The sequence below is a fragment of the Bidens hawaiensis genome, unplaced genomic scaffold (assembly GCF_021521415.1).
Source record: "Bidens hawaiensis isolate Kalapana, Puna unplaced genomic scaffold, B.hawaiensis_p1.1 tig00002935_1, whole genome shotgun sequence".
In the NCBI taxonomy this organism is placed as follows: domain Eukaryota; kingdom Viridiplantae; phylum Streptophyta; class Magnoliopsida; order Asterales; family Asteraceae; genus Bidens; species Bidens hawaiensis.
Genome location: NW_027491158.1, coordinates 2,488,781 through 2,503,707, shown reverse-complemented (window position 1 = coordinate 2,503,707; position 14,927 = coordinate 2,488,781). Strand labels below are relative to the sequence as shown.

The 14,927-nt window shown below is 32.6% G+C and overlaps 1 long non-coding RNA gene across 1 annotated transcript in view; it reads left to right on the top strand.

The window, feature by feature from the left end:
* Window positions 1-8,225: 8,225 nt before the first annotated feature.
* The window catches only part of LOC143621740 (uncharacterized), a 50,844-nt gene continuing 44,142 nt past the window's right edge, over window positions 8,226-14,927 (top strand). The window contains exon 1 of the long non-coding RNA XR_013151591.1: window positions 8,226-8,268. This is a non-coding gene — a long non-coding RNA (uncharacterized LOC143621740). The remainder of the gene's footprint in view (window positions 8,269-14,927) is intronic.

The window sequence follows — 14,927 nt, the reverse complement described above, 5'->3', positions numbered from 1 at the left end:
ACATTATCTATGTTCTTATATAATAAGATTTAGTGGTCATATTAATATTTTGTTTTCTTGTGAAAAGTATATTTATATTAATATAAATAAATTAATTATTATTATCATTATTTTGGTGCATTAGAATTTAGGAACTGTCATAGTTTGTTTCAAGCAACTTATAAATAACATTTACTAGTTAATTGTATTTATGTCAAAAAAAATTTAGAAACATAACTTAGTACAACTACTAGAAAATAGAATCTCTCTGAATACACCATATGTTATTTGTCATATAAAATTTTAAGTTGATATACAAAAGCTGGCAGGTATGATTCCCTAAAACGAAAAGGTTATAAAACATCGTCTTTCTCACGAATGCCTTATATTATTCCAAAAAAATGGATGTATAAGTGGTAAAGAATATATATTGTTATTTAAAATAGTTTACTTTCAACCAAGCTTATGTAATTTCTTCTAGATGTGTTTCAAGTGTTTAACCTTCCAAATTTTTATTTCTTTTATTTTCGTTTTTTATTGCTGCCAATTGCTTCTAATCTTAAGACTTTGTTGACTCATTTGACTATAAATATATAATAAAATAGGGGGCATACCTTAGTATTCAGCACACAACTAAGTTAGCTTAAACGGGTTCTCGGGTTCCACTCAAAGCTGAGTCGAAACCGTTTAAAACCCAAAGTCATGACGATTATTGTCAGGTGTGGTCATTTGAACCCAGTTATTAAAGATTAATAATAGGTTATGCTCATGTTCTCATAATTAAATGTTTATTCATATAAATTAGGAACAACTTTTACATAGCTTTGTATGTTTGTGTTATTTATCTAAACTTACAATGTGTAAAATTGCTTGTATACATGATAATGAATTATAGTGTGAAACTCTTATATTGCATTATTGTTTATCTTGCATAGGTTGTAAAATATTATACGACATTGACGAAATTGTAGCACTTTAAATTCATATAACCAACTTTATTATGGTCATATTTCACACCTGCCACAAAGCGCGAGCTCCCCTGCTAGTTAGATATGATATGTATTGTATTAACTAAATAATATAAATAAATAATTGTTTAAATAGTTATAATATATGTGATAATAATATTTAAATAAATATATTGCCAACACACAAATAATCATTTAATATAATTAATAATATGTAATAAGTTATAATGTCAATAACTAATTTATTTTAAACCTTTTAACGGCGATTAGCGGTGAAAATATATTTAACCATTATAATACGTTTATTATACTTTTGTTTAAAAGCAATATATATATATATATATATATATATATATATAAAATAAAGATAATAAGTTTGAAAAACGTTCAATTACAAGAATCATTAATAGTCGGTTTATAATAAAATAAGTTTTATTATTGATATATACTTATAATACATACATACATACACGAAAGCTTTTGACGAGATTTAAATGACAAGAAACGTAAACTTAATGATGTTGGTTTTATAAGATAATGTTTATTTGATATTTGATATTAATTATAATTAATTAACAAACCATTTAAATAATTAAAACAACAAAAACATAAATTACAAAAGGAGCTTGGCTGGGCGGCTCAGCCATGAACACACACCATGCCACCAACCGGGCTAAGGTGTCAATTGAGTATTATCTAAAAACAAAATATTATATGCTGATTAAACCCATTTAGTTTAAGAACCCAAGAATCATAATCGATTAATCCAGTGTATGTTCGTTTAATTAAATTAGGGTTAATGGTTTATGATTAAAAACGAACATGCTACATATTTTGATTACCTCGATAGATGACGAATTGATGACAAACAACGAGTTAAAGCTGCCGGTAATGTACGGGTTAATATAAGTAAACACAGACCGATATAGTGAAATTGGTTTTAGGGTTATTGATCGCCATGATCAGAAGAAGATGTATACTCGTTTAATTAAATTGTTATCAACTGTAAATGGTATAATGATATGATGATAAATGACGGGTTGGTTAATATCTTAATTCGTATCTCATTGATCTTGTTTTACAAATTTGTTGTGTCGGTGCGATCGTTTGGGCATGAAGAATGATATGCTCAAAACAATTCCCGTTATAATACGTAGATTAAGGTTCAAGAAACTAGTCTGTGTCACGACATTGGATCAAATACGGGTTATAGGTTTGGAAATGGGTTAAGAATCTGGGTTATAATATATTAGTTAACCATATTTGCAATTTAGTCCCTAAACTTCTTGTGTGGAAACAATATTGGTTAAAACTAAGTTTAGGGATAAAATTCATAAGTTTGAAAGTTATATTTTAAAAAATTAATTAAATATTACAACAATAATAATAAACTAATAATACTCGTTAATTGCGATATTTTATTGATAAAATAATCCGAGCATAGAAATGGGTCGGGTCACGGTTAATAAATTAAAGTTCTTGTATCACTATCATGTTCATACTCTTCACTTAGCTACGTCTCTGCAAATCTACCAAACTTGCTCCACGGTTTTTTATTTGAATACTTGTAAGCCTTGCTATGTCTAGGCTTTAAACAAGTATCAAACAACTCTTCGAATTTCATTCCCATCTTCATCAATATCCATTTCATAAACTGGTCTAAGAATAGTGGGAATCTCATCATCAAGAATTAGTTGAACGAACCGAGGATACAAATCCCACTTATCGGAGCGTCCGACATGTGAGTACACAATATCAACTAGGAGAAACTCATGTCTTCTTGGTTGATCATACACACCACGAAACCTATCAACTCTCATACTATCAAATCCCCCTTTAAAGTTTTAAAGTCAGACAAACACTGCAGAATGATAGTTGATATGTACCTCAAGTACGGTAGCAGGTACTTCTTGTCAAATGTCCCCAAATCAACATCATAAACCATAGCAATCACCATATGGGGACTACATCCTCCTTTTTGAAGGAGTGCTTCTAATCTTTAAAATTCGCCGAATATCCTATTCGTTAATGACAGTAGCCTTCTCAGCAACTTTAATTATGATCACGGATTACCATCTTTATCACTTGACTTCCTCGCGTAATTTGACCAGAATTCTTTAACCCAACACGAGTGAATTTCAGAATCAACGTATATGGCAAATGATAACCAAATTTGGATCTAACATTACAAAATAGTTACTTTCATTTAGAATCGATGTTCCCATTATCATAGATTCGCTTGTAAATACGAGTATGTGATATATATAAATCCAAATACGTCGCACACAGGTTTACTAGATCTTCCAATATACTCTTTTATATATGCAATGCTAAACCGCTAGGCTTTTTAAATTTGAAGTAAAATAAATTATCTTATAGTTAGACCAGCTCATGGTATTATATAGTTGTCATGTTGGTAAACCCAATAAAATTGATAAAATCCGAAGTCATATTTTGTCTTGTTTATTACACAAAACATATAAAATGCCTAGATTTGATAAGAATTGACTTCTATATGAAAAGACATCACTACTAGAAAATATACCTTTAATGACTTGCAATGCGCGTCATTAAAGGGGTAGATGACATGGAAACACGTGTCAAGGAAGGCCATGTCATAAAAGAAAGATGACGCGTAATTGTTTGTCATCTGTTTATACACGCATTTATGACACACGTTTATTACATACATTTTTGACATGCAAGTGCGTGTCATGGTTTTAAGTGTTTAAAAAAATATTTGTTTATAGAATTACTATTGTCATATTAGACAATTAACGTCTAATAATACAAATAATATACATATATAGCAAAAAAAAACCATTTCAAACAATATTTTATAAAATACAAATTACAAACATTTCAAAGTTAAAATTACATTAACGCCTATACAAAATTTCATCGAAAATTGAAGTTTGCCACAAAAGTTGACCATTCTTCACCATTTTCAACCATATCAACATCTATGTACTCATCTTTCCTTCTCCTAACCTGAGATTTTTTTTTGAATCAGTGTAAATAATTAGAACAGAATAAGTAAGAAACCTAACTACTTGATTTTAATTTTTAAGCCTCAATCTCACAAGATGATATTCATACTATTGTCAGAATTTCTCAAAATGTTTGGGTTGAAATTTGAAACTTAACATGTTTGACATCTAAAGTCAAAGCCTAATTATATTCATTTCTAGAGATGCAGTGGTAACAGAACAATAAGAGCTTTGTAGAATACATTAGTCTATTTTGTGAACTTTTGAGGTCAAACCTATATGATTTGTTTCTAAGTTTACCTACACTCAAAGCCTAATTATATTCATTTCTAGAGATGCAATCAATTTAAAGAATCCTTCAATCTTTAAAGTGGAAAACTACCTAAAAGTCAAAACTAGTTATCAAGTGATAAGATAAGAGTATCTCTAACCTGCAGAAGCAACCTTAATTTTAAGGGCCAACTTGACTGTAGTATCAAATAACTCTGCAACTTTGATAAAATCATCCTTCAGAAATCTTATGGATGTTGATGCAAGAGTTCCTAAAGCATAACAAAATAATTATAAACAAATAATCTTTCAAATGTGTGATTTCTACTTCATTTGCTTTTATATACACCATTTCAGGCCCAAAATAACCATATGTGTTCTACTAGCATCATACAACAAGTTTAAAATTTTCATTTCACATGTCTGACCTATATGGGGTAAACATAAAAAAGGCAAAACTGGCAAAACAAATATAAATACTAGTGCATTCAGTAAACTTGACCTGTATGGAATGATTGTGTGGACACCATTGAAGTCCTGGGAACACAACTTGATTGATTTTATCTTCCAAGTCATACATTACCGTAGGGATGAGATTGGACGGTACCGGTACCGAAAATCCCGATCCCGAAAAATGCAAATATATGGTACTGATCCCATCCCGAAAATAACAGTTCGGTACCGGTACCGGTTTTTCGGTATGGTACCGAATTTCCTCCACTGTTGTAAAATGACTTCTTTTTAATGGTTCCACAAAATGAGATACTTTTGTCATATGAAAGATGGCTTTGTTATATTAATAATTACCTGAAAATTATGAGTATCATCTGTGCTCCAGATCAAAGAAATTTTTAAGTACTTCTGGTAATCACCAGGATCCAGTCCTTTTGGATATCCTGATAAACATACAATTCGGTCAAAGTTAATGGCATGAACCCGAGAAAATGACACAAATCACTCCGAACACAACACGGCCATGAAAATCATGTCAGACATATAACCTGAACACGACAATAATGCTCGCGGGTTGACATGAATACGACTCGTTTAACCCGAACTTTATTTTAATTCGTTTAACCCGAACAAAAATTATGACATAAAACATATATTGTAAAAACATAAAATTAAAAACAGTTGGGTTAAGCATGTCAGCCTGTCGAATTGACACGAACACGACCCGTTTAGCTAACCTCAAAGGCTCAAAGTGAACCAAACCCGTTTATACAAAACCCAAACCTGGGAATTTCGTGTCAGAAAATCCAAACCAGTTCAAACGAGTTAAAAGTCAGCACACTAACCTGTGGCAAAGCATCTCGGCTTCTGCCAGCTGCATTAATAACCTGAGCAATTTCAGCACGATCAAAGCATCTCGCCTAGACTCTAGCAGCCGAATACCATAAAAAATCAGCAACATGAACTTCACCCTCCTGTCTTATATACTGCGTTTCGGGCCCACAAACACTTTGGATTTCGCGATACAAACGGCCCTGCATTACATATTTAGACTATTTGAACTCGTTAATTTGATAGATTTTGGTTTTAATTAATTGTATATAGACATGTACATGAACCGAACCAGCACCGTTTAACTTTAACTACAGAGACGATCGAAGTGACTCACCATATCAGTTAACAAAGCACCTTGACAATTACTTCTGATCATGATCACTTAAAAATGTACCACACATGGATACACTTCCTCCACTTCCTGCATTGCCACACTGGATTATTTAAATTTCATCATCATTAATAATAATAATAATAATAATAATAATAATAATAAAAATAAAAATGATAATAATAATAATAATAGTATGAAAAAAGTCAGATGCAAATTGTTGCTGCAAATATTCAGTTGACTTGAAAGAAGTCAGCTGCAACAGTTGAATTGTTGCTGTCACCGCATTAACAGCCACAGTCAGCCCGCTTAACAAATATAATCGCCACATTCGTCATTCATGTCATGAATAAACACACAAGCAAACACGTAAAAATTAAAACAAGCAAACATATAAAAATCTTAAGGTTTATACCAAAACACATAATTTGTTACAAATGTTTCAAGCATAAACCTATTAACCTACCAAACCGGGAAATGGCTCGTACCAAAAGATACTAAAGTCAAATATGATAAAAAAAACAAGTTTAACTCCATGTGATCAAAACTCAAATATGATCATGCTGAGTTTTGTTAAGCACAGGAGGTGGTGTATGAACATGGTGTATTTGTTAAGCAAACTGAGTTGGTGAGGTTTATATAAACTATTAAACTGAATTTGGTATAAAAATTTCGGTACTCAACCGGTACTACCGAAAAAAACCGGTACCGGTACCGATTTTCCCGATCCCAAATTTTGTCAATATTTGGTACCGGTACCGATACCGAATTTGTTAGGTTCGGGATTTTCGGTACCGGTACCCGGTACCAAATGCTCATCCCTACATTAGCTACACACATAGACATATTTAGGAATGATAAAAGTTGCAAATAATCATAACTGACCATTAGGATTGATCAAGATATGATTGGTAGCCTTGATTCACCCAAAATCACCTAACAGCTGCTGGAAGTCGTAATAACTTATTAGGGTTCGTAAAATAGAAGATATAGGCCAAAACCCGATTTTTCGCGTTTTTTATGACCATCGAGATGGTCATAGCCTCATGCCATCGCGTATGTCGACCTAATAAGACCTCATATTTGGATTCCTCTCATCGAGAAACCCAAAATTCATATATTATGAGTCCCGTAACTCATTTTCTAACCCAAGATATGCTCGTTTTACTTCTTGGTCGCTATTTGCCAACGCATCTTGTTCAGTTTTATCATCAGCTTATGATTTCTCATCCATACTCTTCTCGAATCCTTCTAAAACTTCCCAAGACTTCAAATCATGATCCGGTCTTCCCGAGATATCATTCCATGCTCGTACAAGTCTCTAATTTAGCATCTTAACAATCAATGACCTGAAATACAAAAGCACGTACGAAGTACCAAAGTTTTAACAATACACTCAATAAAACTAAATAATTAATACACTAATATATATACTAAATACCCGACCATCAGTGTCAGGTAATTCTTGTCAAATGCCCCTAAATCAACATCATAACCCATGGCTATCACCATGGGGCTACATCCTCCTTTTGAAGGTGTGTAGCTAATCTTTAGAATTCACTGAATATCCGCTTCTTTAATGACAATAGTCTTCTCGACAACTTTAATTATGATCACAGATTATCATCTTTATCACTTGACTTCCTCGCGTATGAACATAATTATTTAACCCAACACGAGTGAATTTCAGGATCAACGTATATGGCAAATGATAACCAAATTTGGATCTAACAATACAAAATATTTACATTCATTTAAAATCGTTGTTCCCATTATCATAGATTCACTTGTAAATACGAGTATGTGATATATATAAATCTAAATACGCAAACTGTTTTACTAGATCTGCCAATATACTCTTATACATGCGATGCTAACCGACTAAGATTTTGAAGTATGAAGTAAAATAAATTATCTTAAAATTAGACCCTCATGGGATTATATAGTTGTTATGTTGGTATACCCAATTAAATTGATAAAATCCAGAGTCATATTTTGTGTTGTTTTATTACTCAAAAGTCAAAACATATGATATGCATATATTCGTTAAAGAGTTGAGTTCTATATAAATAAACGTACAACTTCAGGGGCTATAATGTAAATCACGAATTAGGGTTTAATCTAGTTTCAGCACTATATATGCGCATATATGTTGCCTTCATCCATCTCATCTCTAAATCTAAATCATTTCATATATCGCCGCTATGCCGTAATTGCCGCTCTAGTCCATTTTCATTTCCTGAAGATCGATTGATGAGATACCTGCCCATATGTAAGCAATTTTCGCTATGTGGAATTTTTGGTTTTATTAATTATTCAAACGACATAAGAGATTTAGTTGTTGCTTTGAGGATTTTGTGTGTTGACCATATTGTAAATTTGTGCGTGTTGACAGTCTATCCCGATCGGGTGGGATCGGAACATAACATGTTGATTGTTCATAGTACCGGCTACAGATCGAGTGAGGTTCGTATGTACGCATTTGTTGTTGTAAAATCTTGTTGTTGAACACTACACGAAATCTGAAAACCAATAACCATTTCATGTTGAAAATATAAAACGACTTTGAAAAATATATACTTGAAAACAATTCAAAGGCCTTCTGAGATTGCTATAATAATAGTATAAATATTATCTAAAAAGATCTATCTTTTTTCATATTACTCATTGTGTATGTTTTTTTCTGTAGATCTTCAAGATATATTCACGTGCACAAGAAGATAACGGAAATTCTAAAAATCTTGTTGAGAAATCACTCGACACAGAGCCTGATGATCAACCTATTAACAACTTAATTGGTCCAAGCTTCTTGCAAGTCTGTTGGTAGTTTTCTTGTTCTTTTCCTGTGTTTTGTATATTTGTTTTATATAAATTCATGACCTTTTTAAGGCAAACTGCACAAATTAGTTTATGCTCAAAATAGAAGACACCAACTTGCAATTTTGAATCATTTTTAGCAACCGAGTTAATTTATATTAATACTGGTGACATGGCATACCGTGTGATTTAAATTTTAAACTTAGTTTTAGATACAGTTTTGTCACCTATTAAGTGTATGTTTTAAAAGAAATTATCACTTTTTTAAACTTGTATAAGTTTATTTTTCTAGCTTCATCCCCTTCGCACCTGTTTGACGGTTATGCACTTCTAAAATTTGCAGGCAAAGAACGGCATTTAGAATCTCCACCCTCTGTAACCACAAACAAAGATCAAAGCCCGAGTTTTGAAAAAAGGAGTGCAGCTTGGAAATCCATTGAGGCAAGGGAAGCATTTCATTTATTTCCACATAACCCGCACTTCGGTCCTCTTAACAACCTTAGCGAAAGTGCTCGCGAACGCACTGCAATTCATAAAATGGTCAACTTTTTAACCGTTTTCGAGGATGTGTGCCGTTTACGCCAAAATGATCCAAGAACCAAAACCGAAGAGAAACTAGAGATTCTTTTGGAATTGGAAACCCATGGGTTTTTGATGTCGGTTTGTTAAGATTCTGTTTGAAGGAAATGCTTTCTTTGAAGGATGAAGTGTTAACACACAAAACTGGTGTGAAAGAACCGAAAGATAATATCGGGAGTGAACGTGCTAAAATTCAAAAACGTAACAGAGACATTACTGTGATCGGTACAGAGTCTGATGAACTTTGTGGAAAACTTATTGACCTGTTGATGAACTCCGTGCCAAACGTGGACAACTCTTGAAGGAAAAATGAAAAAAACGAGTTAATTTATAAATATTAGAAGAGCATTGTCAATTCATCCGTCAAATTATGCGGGTCGAGTTTTTATAATATTGAGAGTGGTTTTAGATGTTATGAGTGTACGAGAGACAAAATTTTTTGATTTTTCTATATATTTGAAAAGTTTTTTATCACCCTTTATTTTCTTAATTTAATATTATATGAAAGTATTACATTATAATATACTATTTGTTTATAATAAAACTCAATCTTACCACATCATAAATCAAATGATTTCGTGGTCCTCAAAATTAGCAAGAGTCCGTATCATTAAAATTATGTAGTCAGCTTTTTGTTGACTTCATTTTTTATTTTTCTCTTAAATAAAATATATCAGTTGATCCTTCAAGTTGTATAAACTGAACCCTCCAATAGTTTATCTGAACTATCCTATAGTTTATCTGAACTAAAATGGAAGTCTGTTGCTAGTCATTAGTTTTAAAAATTTACTTTATTTATTAATATGATGATCGATGTTAACAATTACATAAATTTTTTTAATAAAGTATCTAATAGTCACAATTAATACTTATTAGTAATCACCCAGTAAAATCTTTAGCTTAACTAAATACATAACACTAAAAAACTAAACTAAACATATAATAATATTAAAGTATAATATTATACTCAACAGTGATTCACTGATTTATGCAGTTTAGACCAATTTATTTCACTTTCTACATGCTAACAATTTTAGTTGATCTTATATCATCATCATACTCAGTATGACCCACCAATAGCAAAACTATAGTAGAGTCTGACGAGGGTAAGATGTAGATAGCCTTACCTTTAACCCATAGGGATAGAGAGGTTGCTTCCGGTGAGAGCCCCGGCTCGATAGTAGTTTTGCATCAAGCCTTGAACATAAACACATAACACTCAATCATCGAGACACCGGCTGGTCGTTGCATATACCCTTGTCTTTCGGCTTTTAACGCCACCACATGATGCCTGATTAACTTTCCATCACTTTTAACGTTATTTTCACGAGATTATAAAATAATGTCAAAATTAGTGCAATTTCACTTTTGCCCACCCGAGGGTTCATACATTATACACATTATATGCGCGCACCACAAACAGAGCGTTTAGTTTATCTTATATGATATTGAAATAGAACACAATCTATATCAAGTTATCAACTATCCCAAGGACTAACATGTAATTTGTTCATTTCTCTCTGAACTTTTTTTTGAAAGTGTAGTATGACATATGAAATATTTTATTAAGTAAAAAATTATTGTTTGAAAAATATAAAATAACTATGAAAAAATAGATACTTGAAAACAATTAAAGGTCTTCTGAGTTTTGGTTATTTGAGAAAATGACGAATGATTTAAAAGTGAAATTATATCATGTACCAATCATGTACTTCTTGATTACCTATTTGGGTGTAACTGTTCTATCAATTTTGTTAATCTTTTTCTTAAATAAAGCTCGATTAGTTATCCAGCCCGAGCTCAAGCCTTTGTATGGGAGGCTCGTCTAGGCTCATTAAGCCCAATATATTTTTGTGTTTTACCTCTTTTGGACTTCTATATCTCAATTTCACACAACATAGCCGAGCTTGTGCTCGAGCCGATGTTAGGCTCGTTTAAGATTTTGTCAAAAAATATAAAAATAATGAGAAACTTATATAAGTTAATTAATAAATAATAAACAAGCTGAGCCCGAGCCCGAGCTTGAAAATCTACTTACAAGCCGAGCTCTAGCCAGTTGAGCTCAGGCTCGGCTCGGCTCGGCTTGTTTTGACTTATGAGAGCTTAAACTCAAGCTAGGGTTGTTTGTTTATTATTTATTAATCTATATACATTTGTAATTTTTTTTTGTATATTTCAAAAACCCTTAAGCGAGCCAAAGCTCCGCTGTTTAGTAATTTTTTGTAATTATTAAGTCTAGACGAGCCTAAATGATCTTCCTATACGAGACTCGGGCTCGATAACTAAACGAGCTTTATTTGAGGCTCGGGCTCGATAAGGCTTGGCTTGTTTCAAGCTTCTTATACTTATTTCAAGCTTCTTATAAATCCAATCTCAAGTAGCTCATGAACGGCTCAGCTCGTTTGCACCCCTAGATATATATAAGAGCTATGAAAGTAGAATAGCATGTATATGTCCGTTAAAAGTGGTTTATTCAATTGCCAAACTTTATATTTGAAATGGTACTCAGGCATATCATATGGTATCATAACATCTCTTTAACAAATATATGCATTGCAAGTGGAAAATCAAGATTAAGAAAATTAGTCAACACCATATGATAAGAAACGTACCTGGTGCATGATGTGATTCACCGCAGGAAACAAACAGCACAAGCTCGGTTATTAATAGAGAAATTGATAAAAACAACTTCAATAAACTATCATTGCGTAACAAAAAAACTGTTTTATTGAAGTTAATGAAAACTTCAAAATGCAAACATCCGTCACTTATCATTTAGCGAATTGATCTTTAAGCATTCTAAATCATTCACTTAAAGATATGATATTTCTCAACAGACACATAGAAAGGTCCAAAGCAGTCAGTATTTAGGCGGTCCCATTTCGCTTGCCTCTGCGAGTCGGTTTCACTTTCGTTTCCATAGCTTTAATATGCGTTCTATATTTTCAGAAACTTGCAGACATTTTTTAAGGCATATTTAACTTTTTGATGAACTATGGCCATTCACTATTGTGATTTAATAATAATAATCCATATTGTCACAAAGTTATATACTTGTTTGAATTAAGAGACTAACTATGATCCATATTATTATATAATAAACATGAAACTATTTACAGGGAAGAAGCATTAACAATATTCATCATCATCATCATCATCATCATCATCGTACTCAGTATATCCCACCAATAGCAATACTATGGTAGGGTCTGAGGAGGGTAAGATGTAGACAGCCTTACCTCTATCCCTAGATAGAGAGGCTGCTTCCGGTGAGAACCCCGGCTCGATAGTAGTTTTGCATCAAGCCTTGGACATAAGGCACATAGCACTCAATCATCGGGACACCGGCTGATTGGTGCATGTGCCCTTGTCTTTCGGCTATCAACGCCACCACATGATGCCTGATTAAACTTCCGCCACTTTAACATTATTTTCACGAGATTAGTAAAATAACGTCAAAATTAGTGCAATTTTACTTTTGCACACCCGAGGGTTCACACATATATACATTATATGCGTGCACCGCAAGCAGGGCGTAAGCATTAACAATATTGATAAATAAATTATAGTTAAGACAAACAAGAAATTGAAAAATAAAATTTATCATCAATATTCTATTATTTGTTCATAAGGCCACCCGTAGTGGGCTACAAATTTGGGGGGTTTTGGGGCGACAAGGGGGCTACAACAAGTTGGTGATGATATTGTGTAAAAGGATTAGCCAGGGTAATAGCTCCTGGTTGCAGCTATACATTTTCATAATTTTCATCACAAGTTATAATGATATATGAAATATTTGTAGTCTGTAATCGAGGATGGTGGCAGTGTTGCACTAATGAACAAATCTAGTAAGCTATATATTTATAATTGTAAATATTGAATGTGTTATCTATCACTACCAAACTGTATAATAACAATAATAACAATAATAATGTATGATGATTTGTAGGTACTTGGTGAGTAGGGTTGTATCAAACCATTGGGTGATCTTCTTGTATGTCCTGATCCAAGGATTGTTACCGTGAGTTTAGAAGGACTCGAGAACATATTAAAGGTGGGCGAAGTAGAAAAGAATTTGGGTAATACTGGAGAAGCTAATTATTTTGCTCAATCTATATATGATGTGGAAGGTTTAGAAAAGATTGAGAATTTACAGTCTTATGACAATAATGAAATATATGAAAAGGCTTTTAAGATTGAGACTTATTTGTTGGAAGAAGAGCATGTTGGTGATGGTGCACAAGCAGTGGATTTAACTTTACCAGCTTAAGGTTGATCATGATATTTTATTCTGTTTTTGAAGCATGTTAAATCAAGAATTTTAAGTAAAATGTTAGCTAGATTATTTGGGTATGCGCAGGGGTTTTGCAGAAAGGTGTCGGGTGGGTCAAAGATGGAGTCTGATCAAGTATAGTCGGGTCCGGTCAATAAACACATGGGTTCACAGTTTGGGGTTGGGTGGGGGCAATTTTTGTTATTTTTTTCGTTTTTTATTTACCTCGAGCAGTTGAATGTTTTGGAACAATGTTTCGAGGGGGATATTGTTTATGAAGTCTGGGGCTTTTGTTTTTTTGTACGAGTCGTCAGTGTATATTCATATGTTCTTTGGATCTATATTGGCCATATTGTAATGATGAAATTGATGTGTTTGTCTATGTGATGAAGTGTTAAAACTGGTATTGAAGGGCAAACATGTTAAAAGATCTTCACGAATTGTTTATTCCATAATGAAAGAATGTTTTAAGCGTTTGCTACAATCAATCATGCCATTTTGGTGAAGATGTCGTCGTGAGCCAAGGTTACTTTTTGGTTTGATGATTTAATGCTTATTGTTTCAGCTCTGATCCATAGTTTATAAATTATTTTCAAATGAGTTATATATTCAAAGAAGTATATTGTAAAGTAATGCAAAGCAAAGCCAAGCCGATAGTGGACAGTGAAATTGGTATTTTGACTTTAGTGTTAACTTTGTGATCAAATGAATTAAAATTAAGTGCTTATTCATCTTTGTACATCTAATGGTACAGTTTATGTTGGAGTACTTCATCACATACCACGTAGATTAAACCTAGAATTGACTCAAATTTTAGTTTATATAAGTGTAGTGTTTAGATTCAGGGCTTATCTTTGTACCTATAATTGATTCTTTTTAGTCGTTTTCACGATAATTATAACTAACATAATTGAAACATGTGTCGGGAGTTCAACTGATCTAGCACTGATTCGTATGTTGGTTGACACTAACATATCGTCAGCTCCGTTTAGTAATTTCATGTACGCATTACCCATTCAACTAGGTCAGTAAAGTTTTCATATAAATTGGATTTTTTTTAATGCAAGCATTAGTTTTTTTTTAATGGCTATTAATAAAAGGCAAATTGGATTTTAATAATTTCACATTTTTGCAGTTAGCTGATAATAATCTCATTTTAGAAAATAGTTGTCACCGGTCCCACCTTTCACATTAACTGTTTTCATTGGACTTCCGTTTAGTCTTTTTTTTTGAATTTTAAGATGTTTTATGGATTTTGATTGTGAGGGGGATACGAATAAAGTGATGTAAAACTTACCTCGAAACGGTACTCCAAACATCCTAACAAATAAGCGTTTGCGTATGTTGAATCTATTGATGTTTTACCAAAAAATTTCCCTAAAAACGCATCACCCAATGTGATCCACTACCTCCTAATCAATTGGCTGTAATTA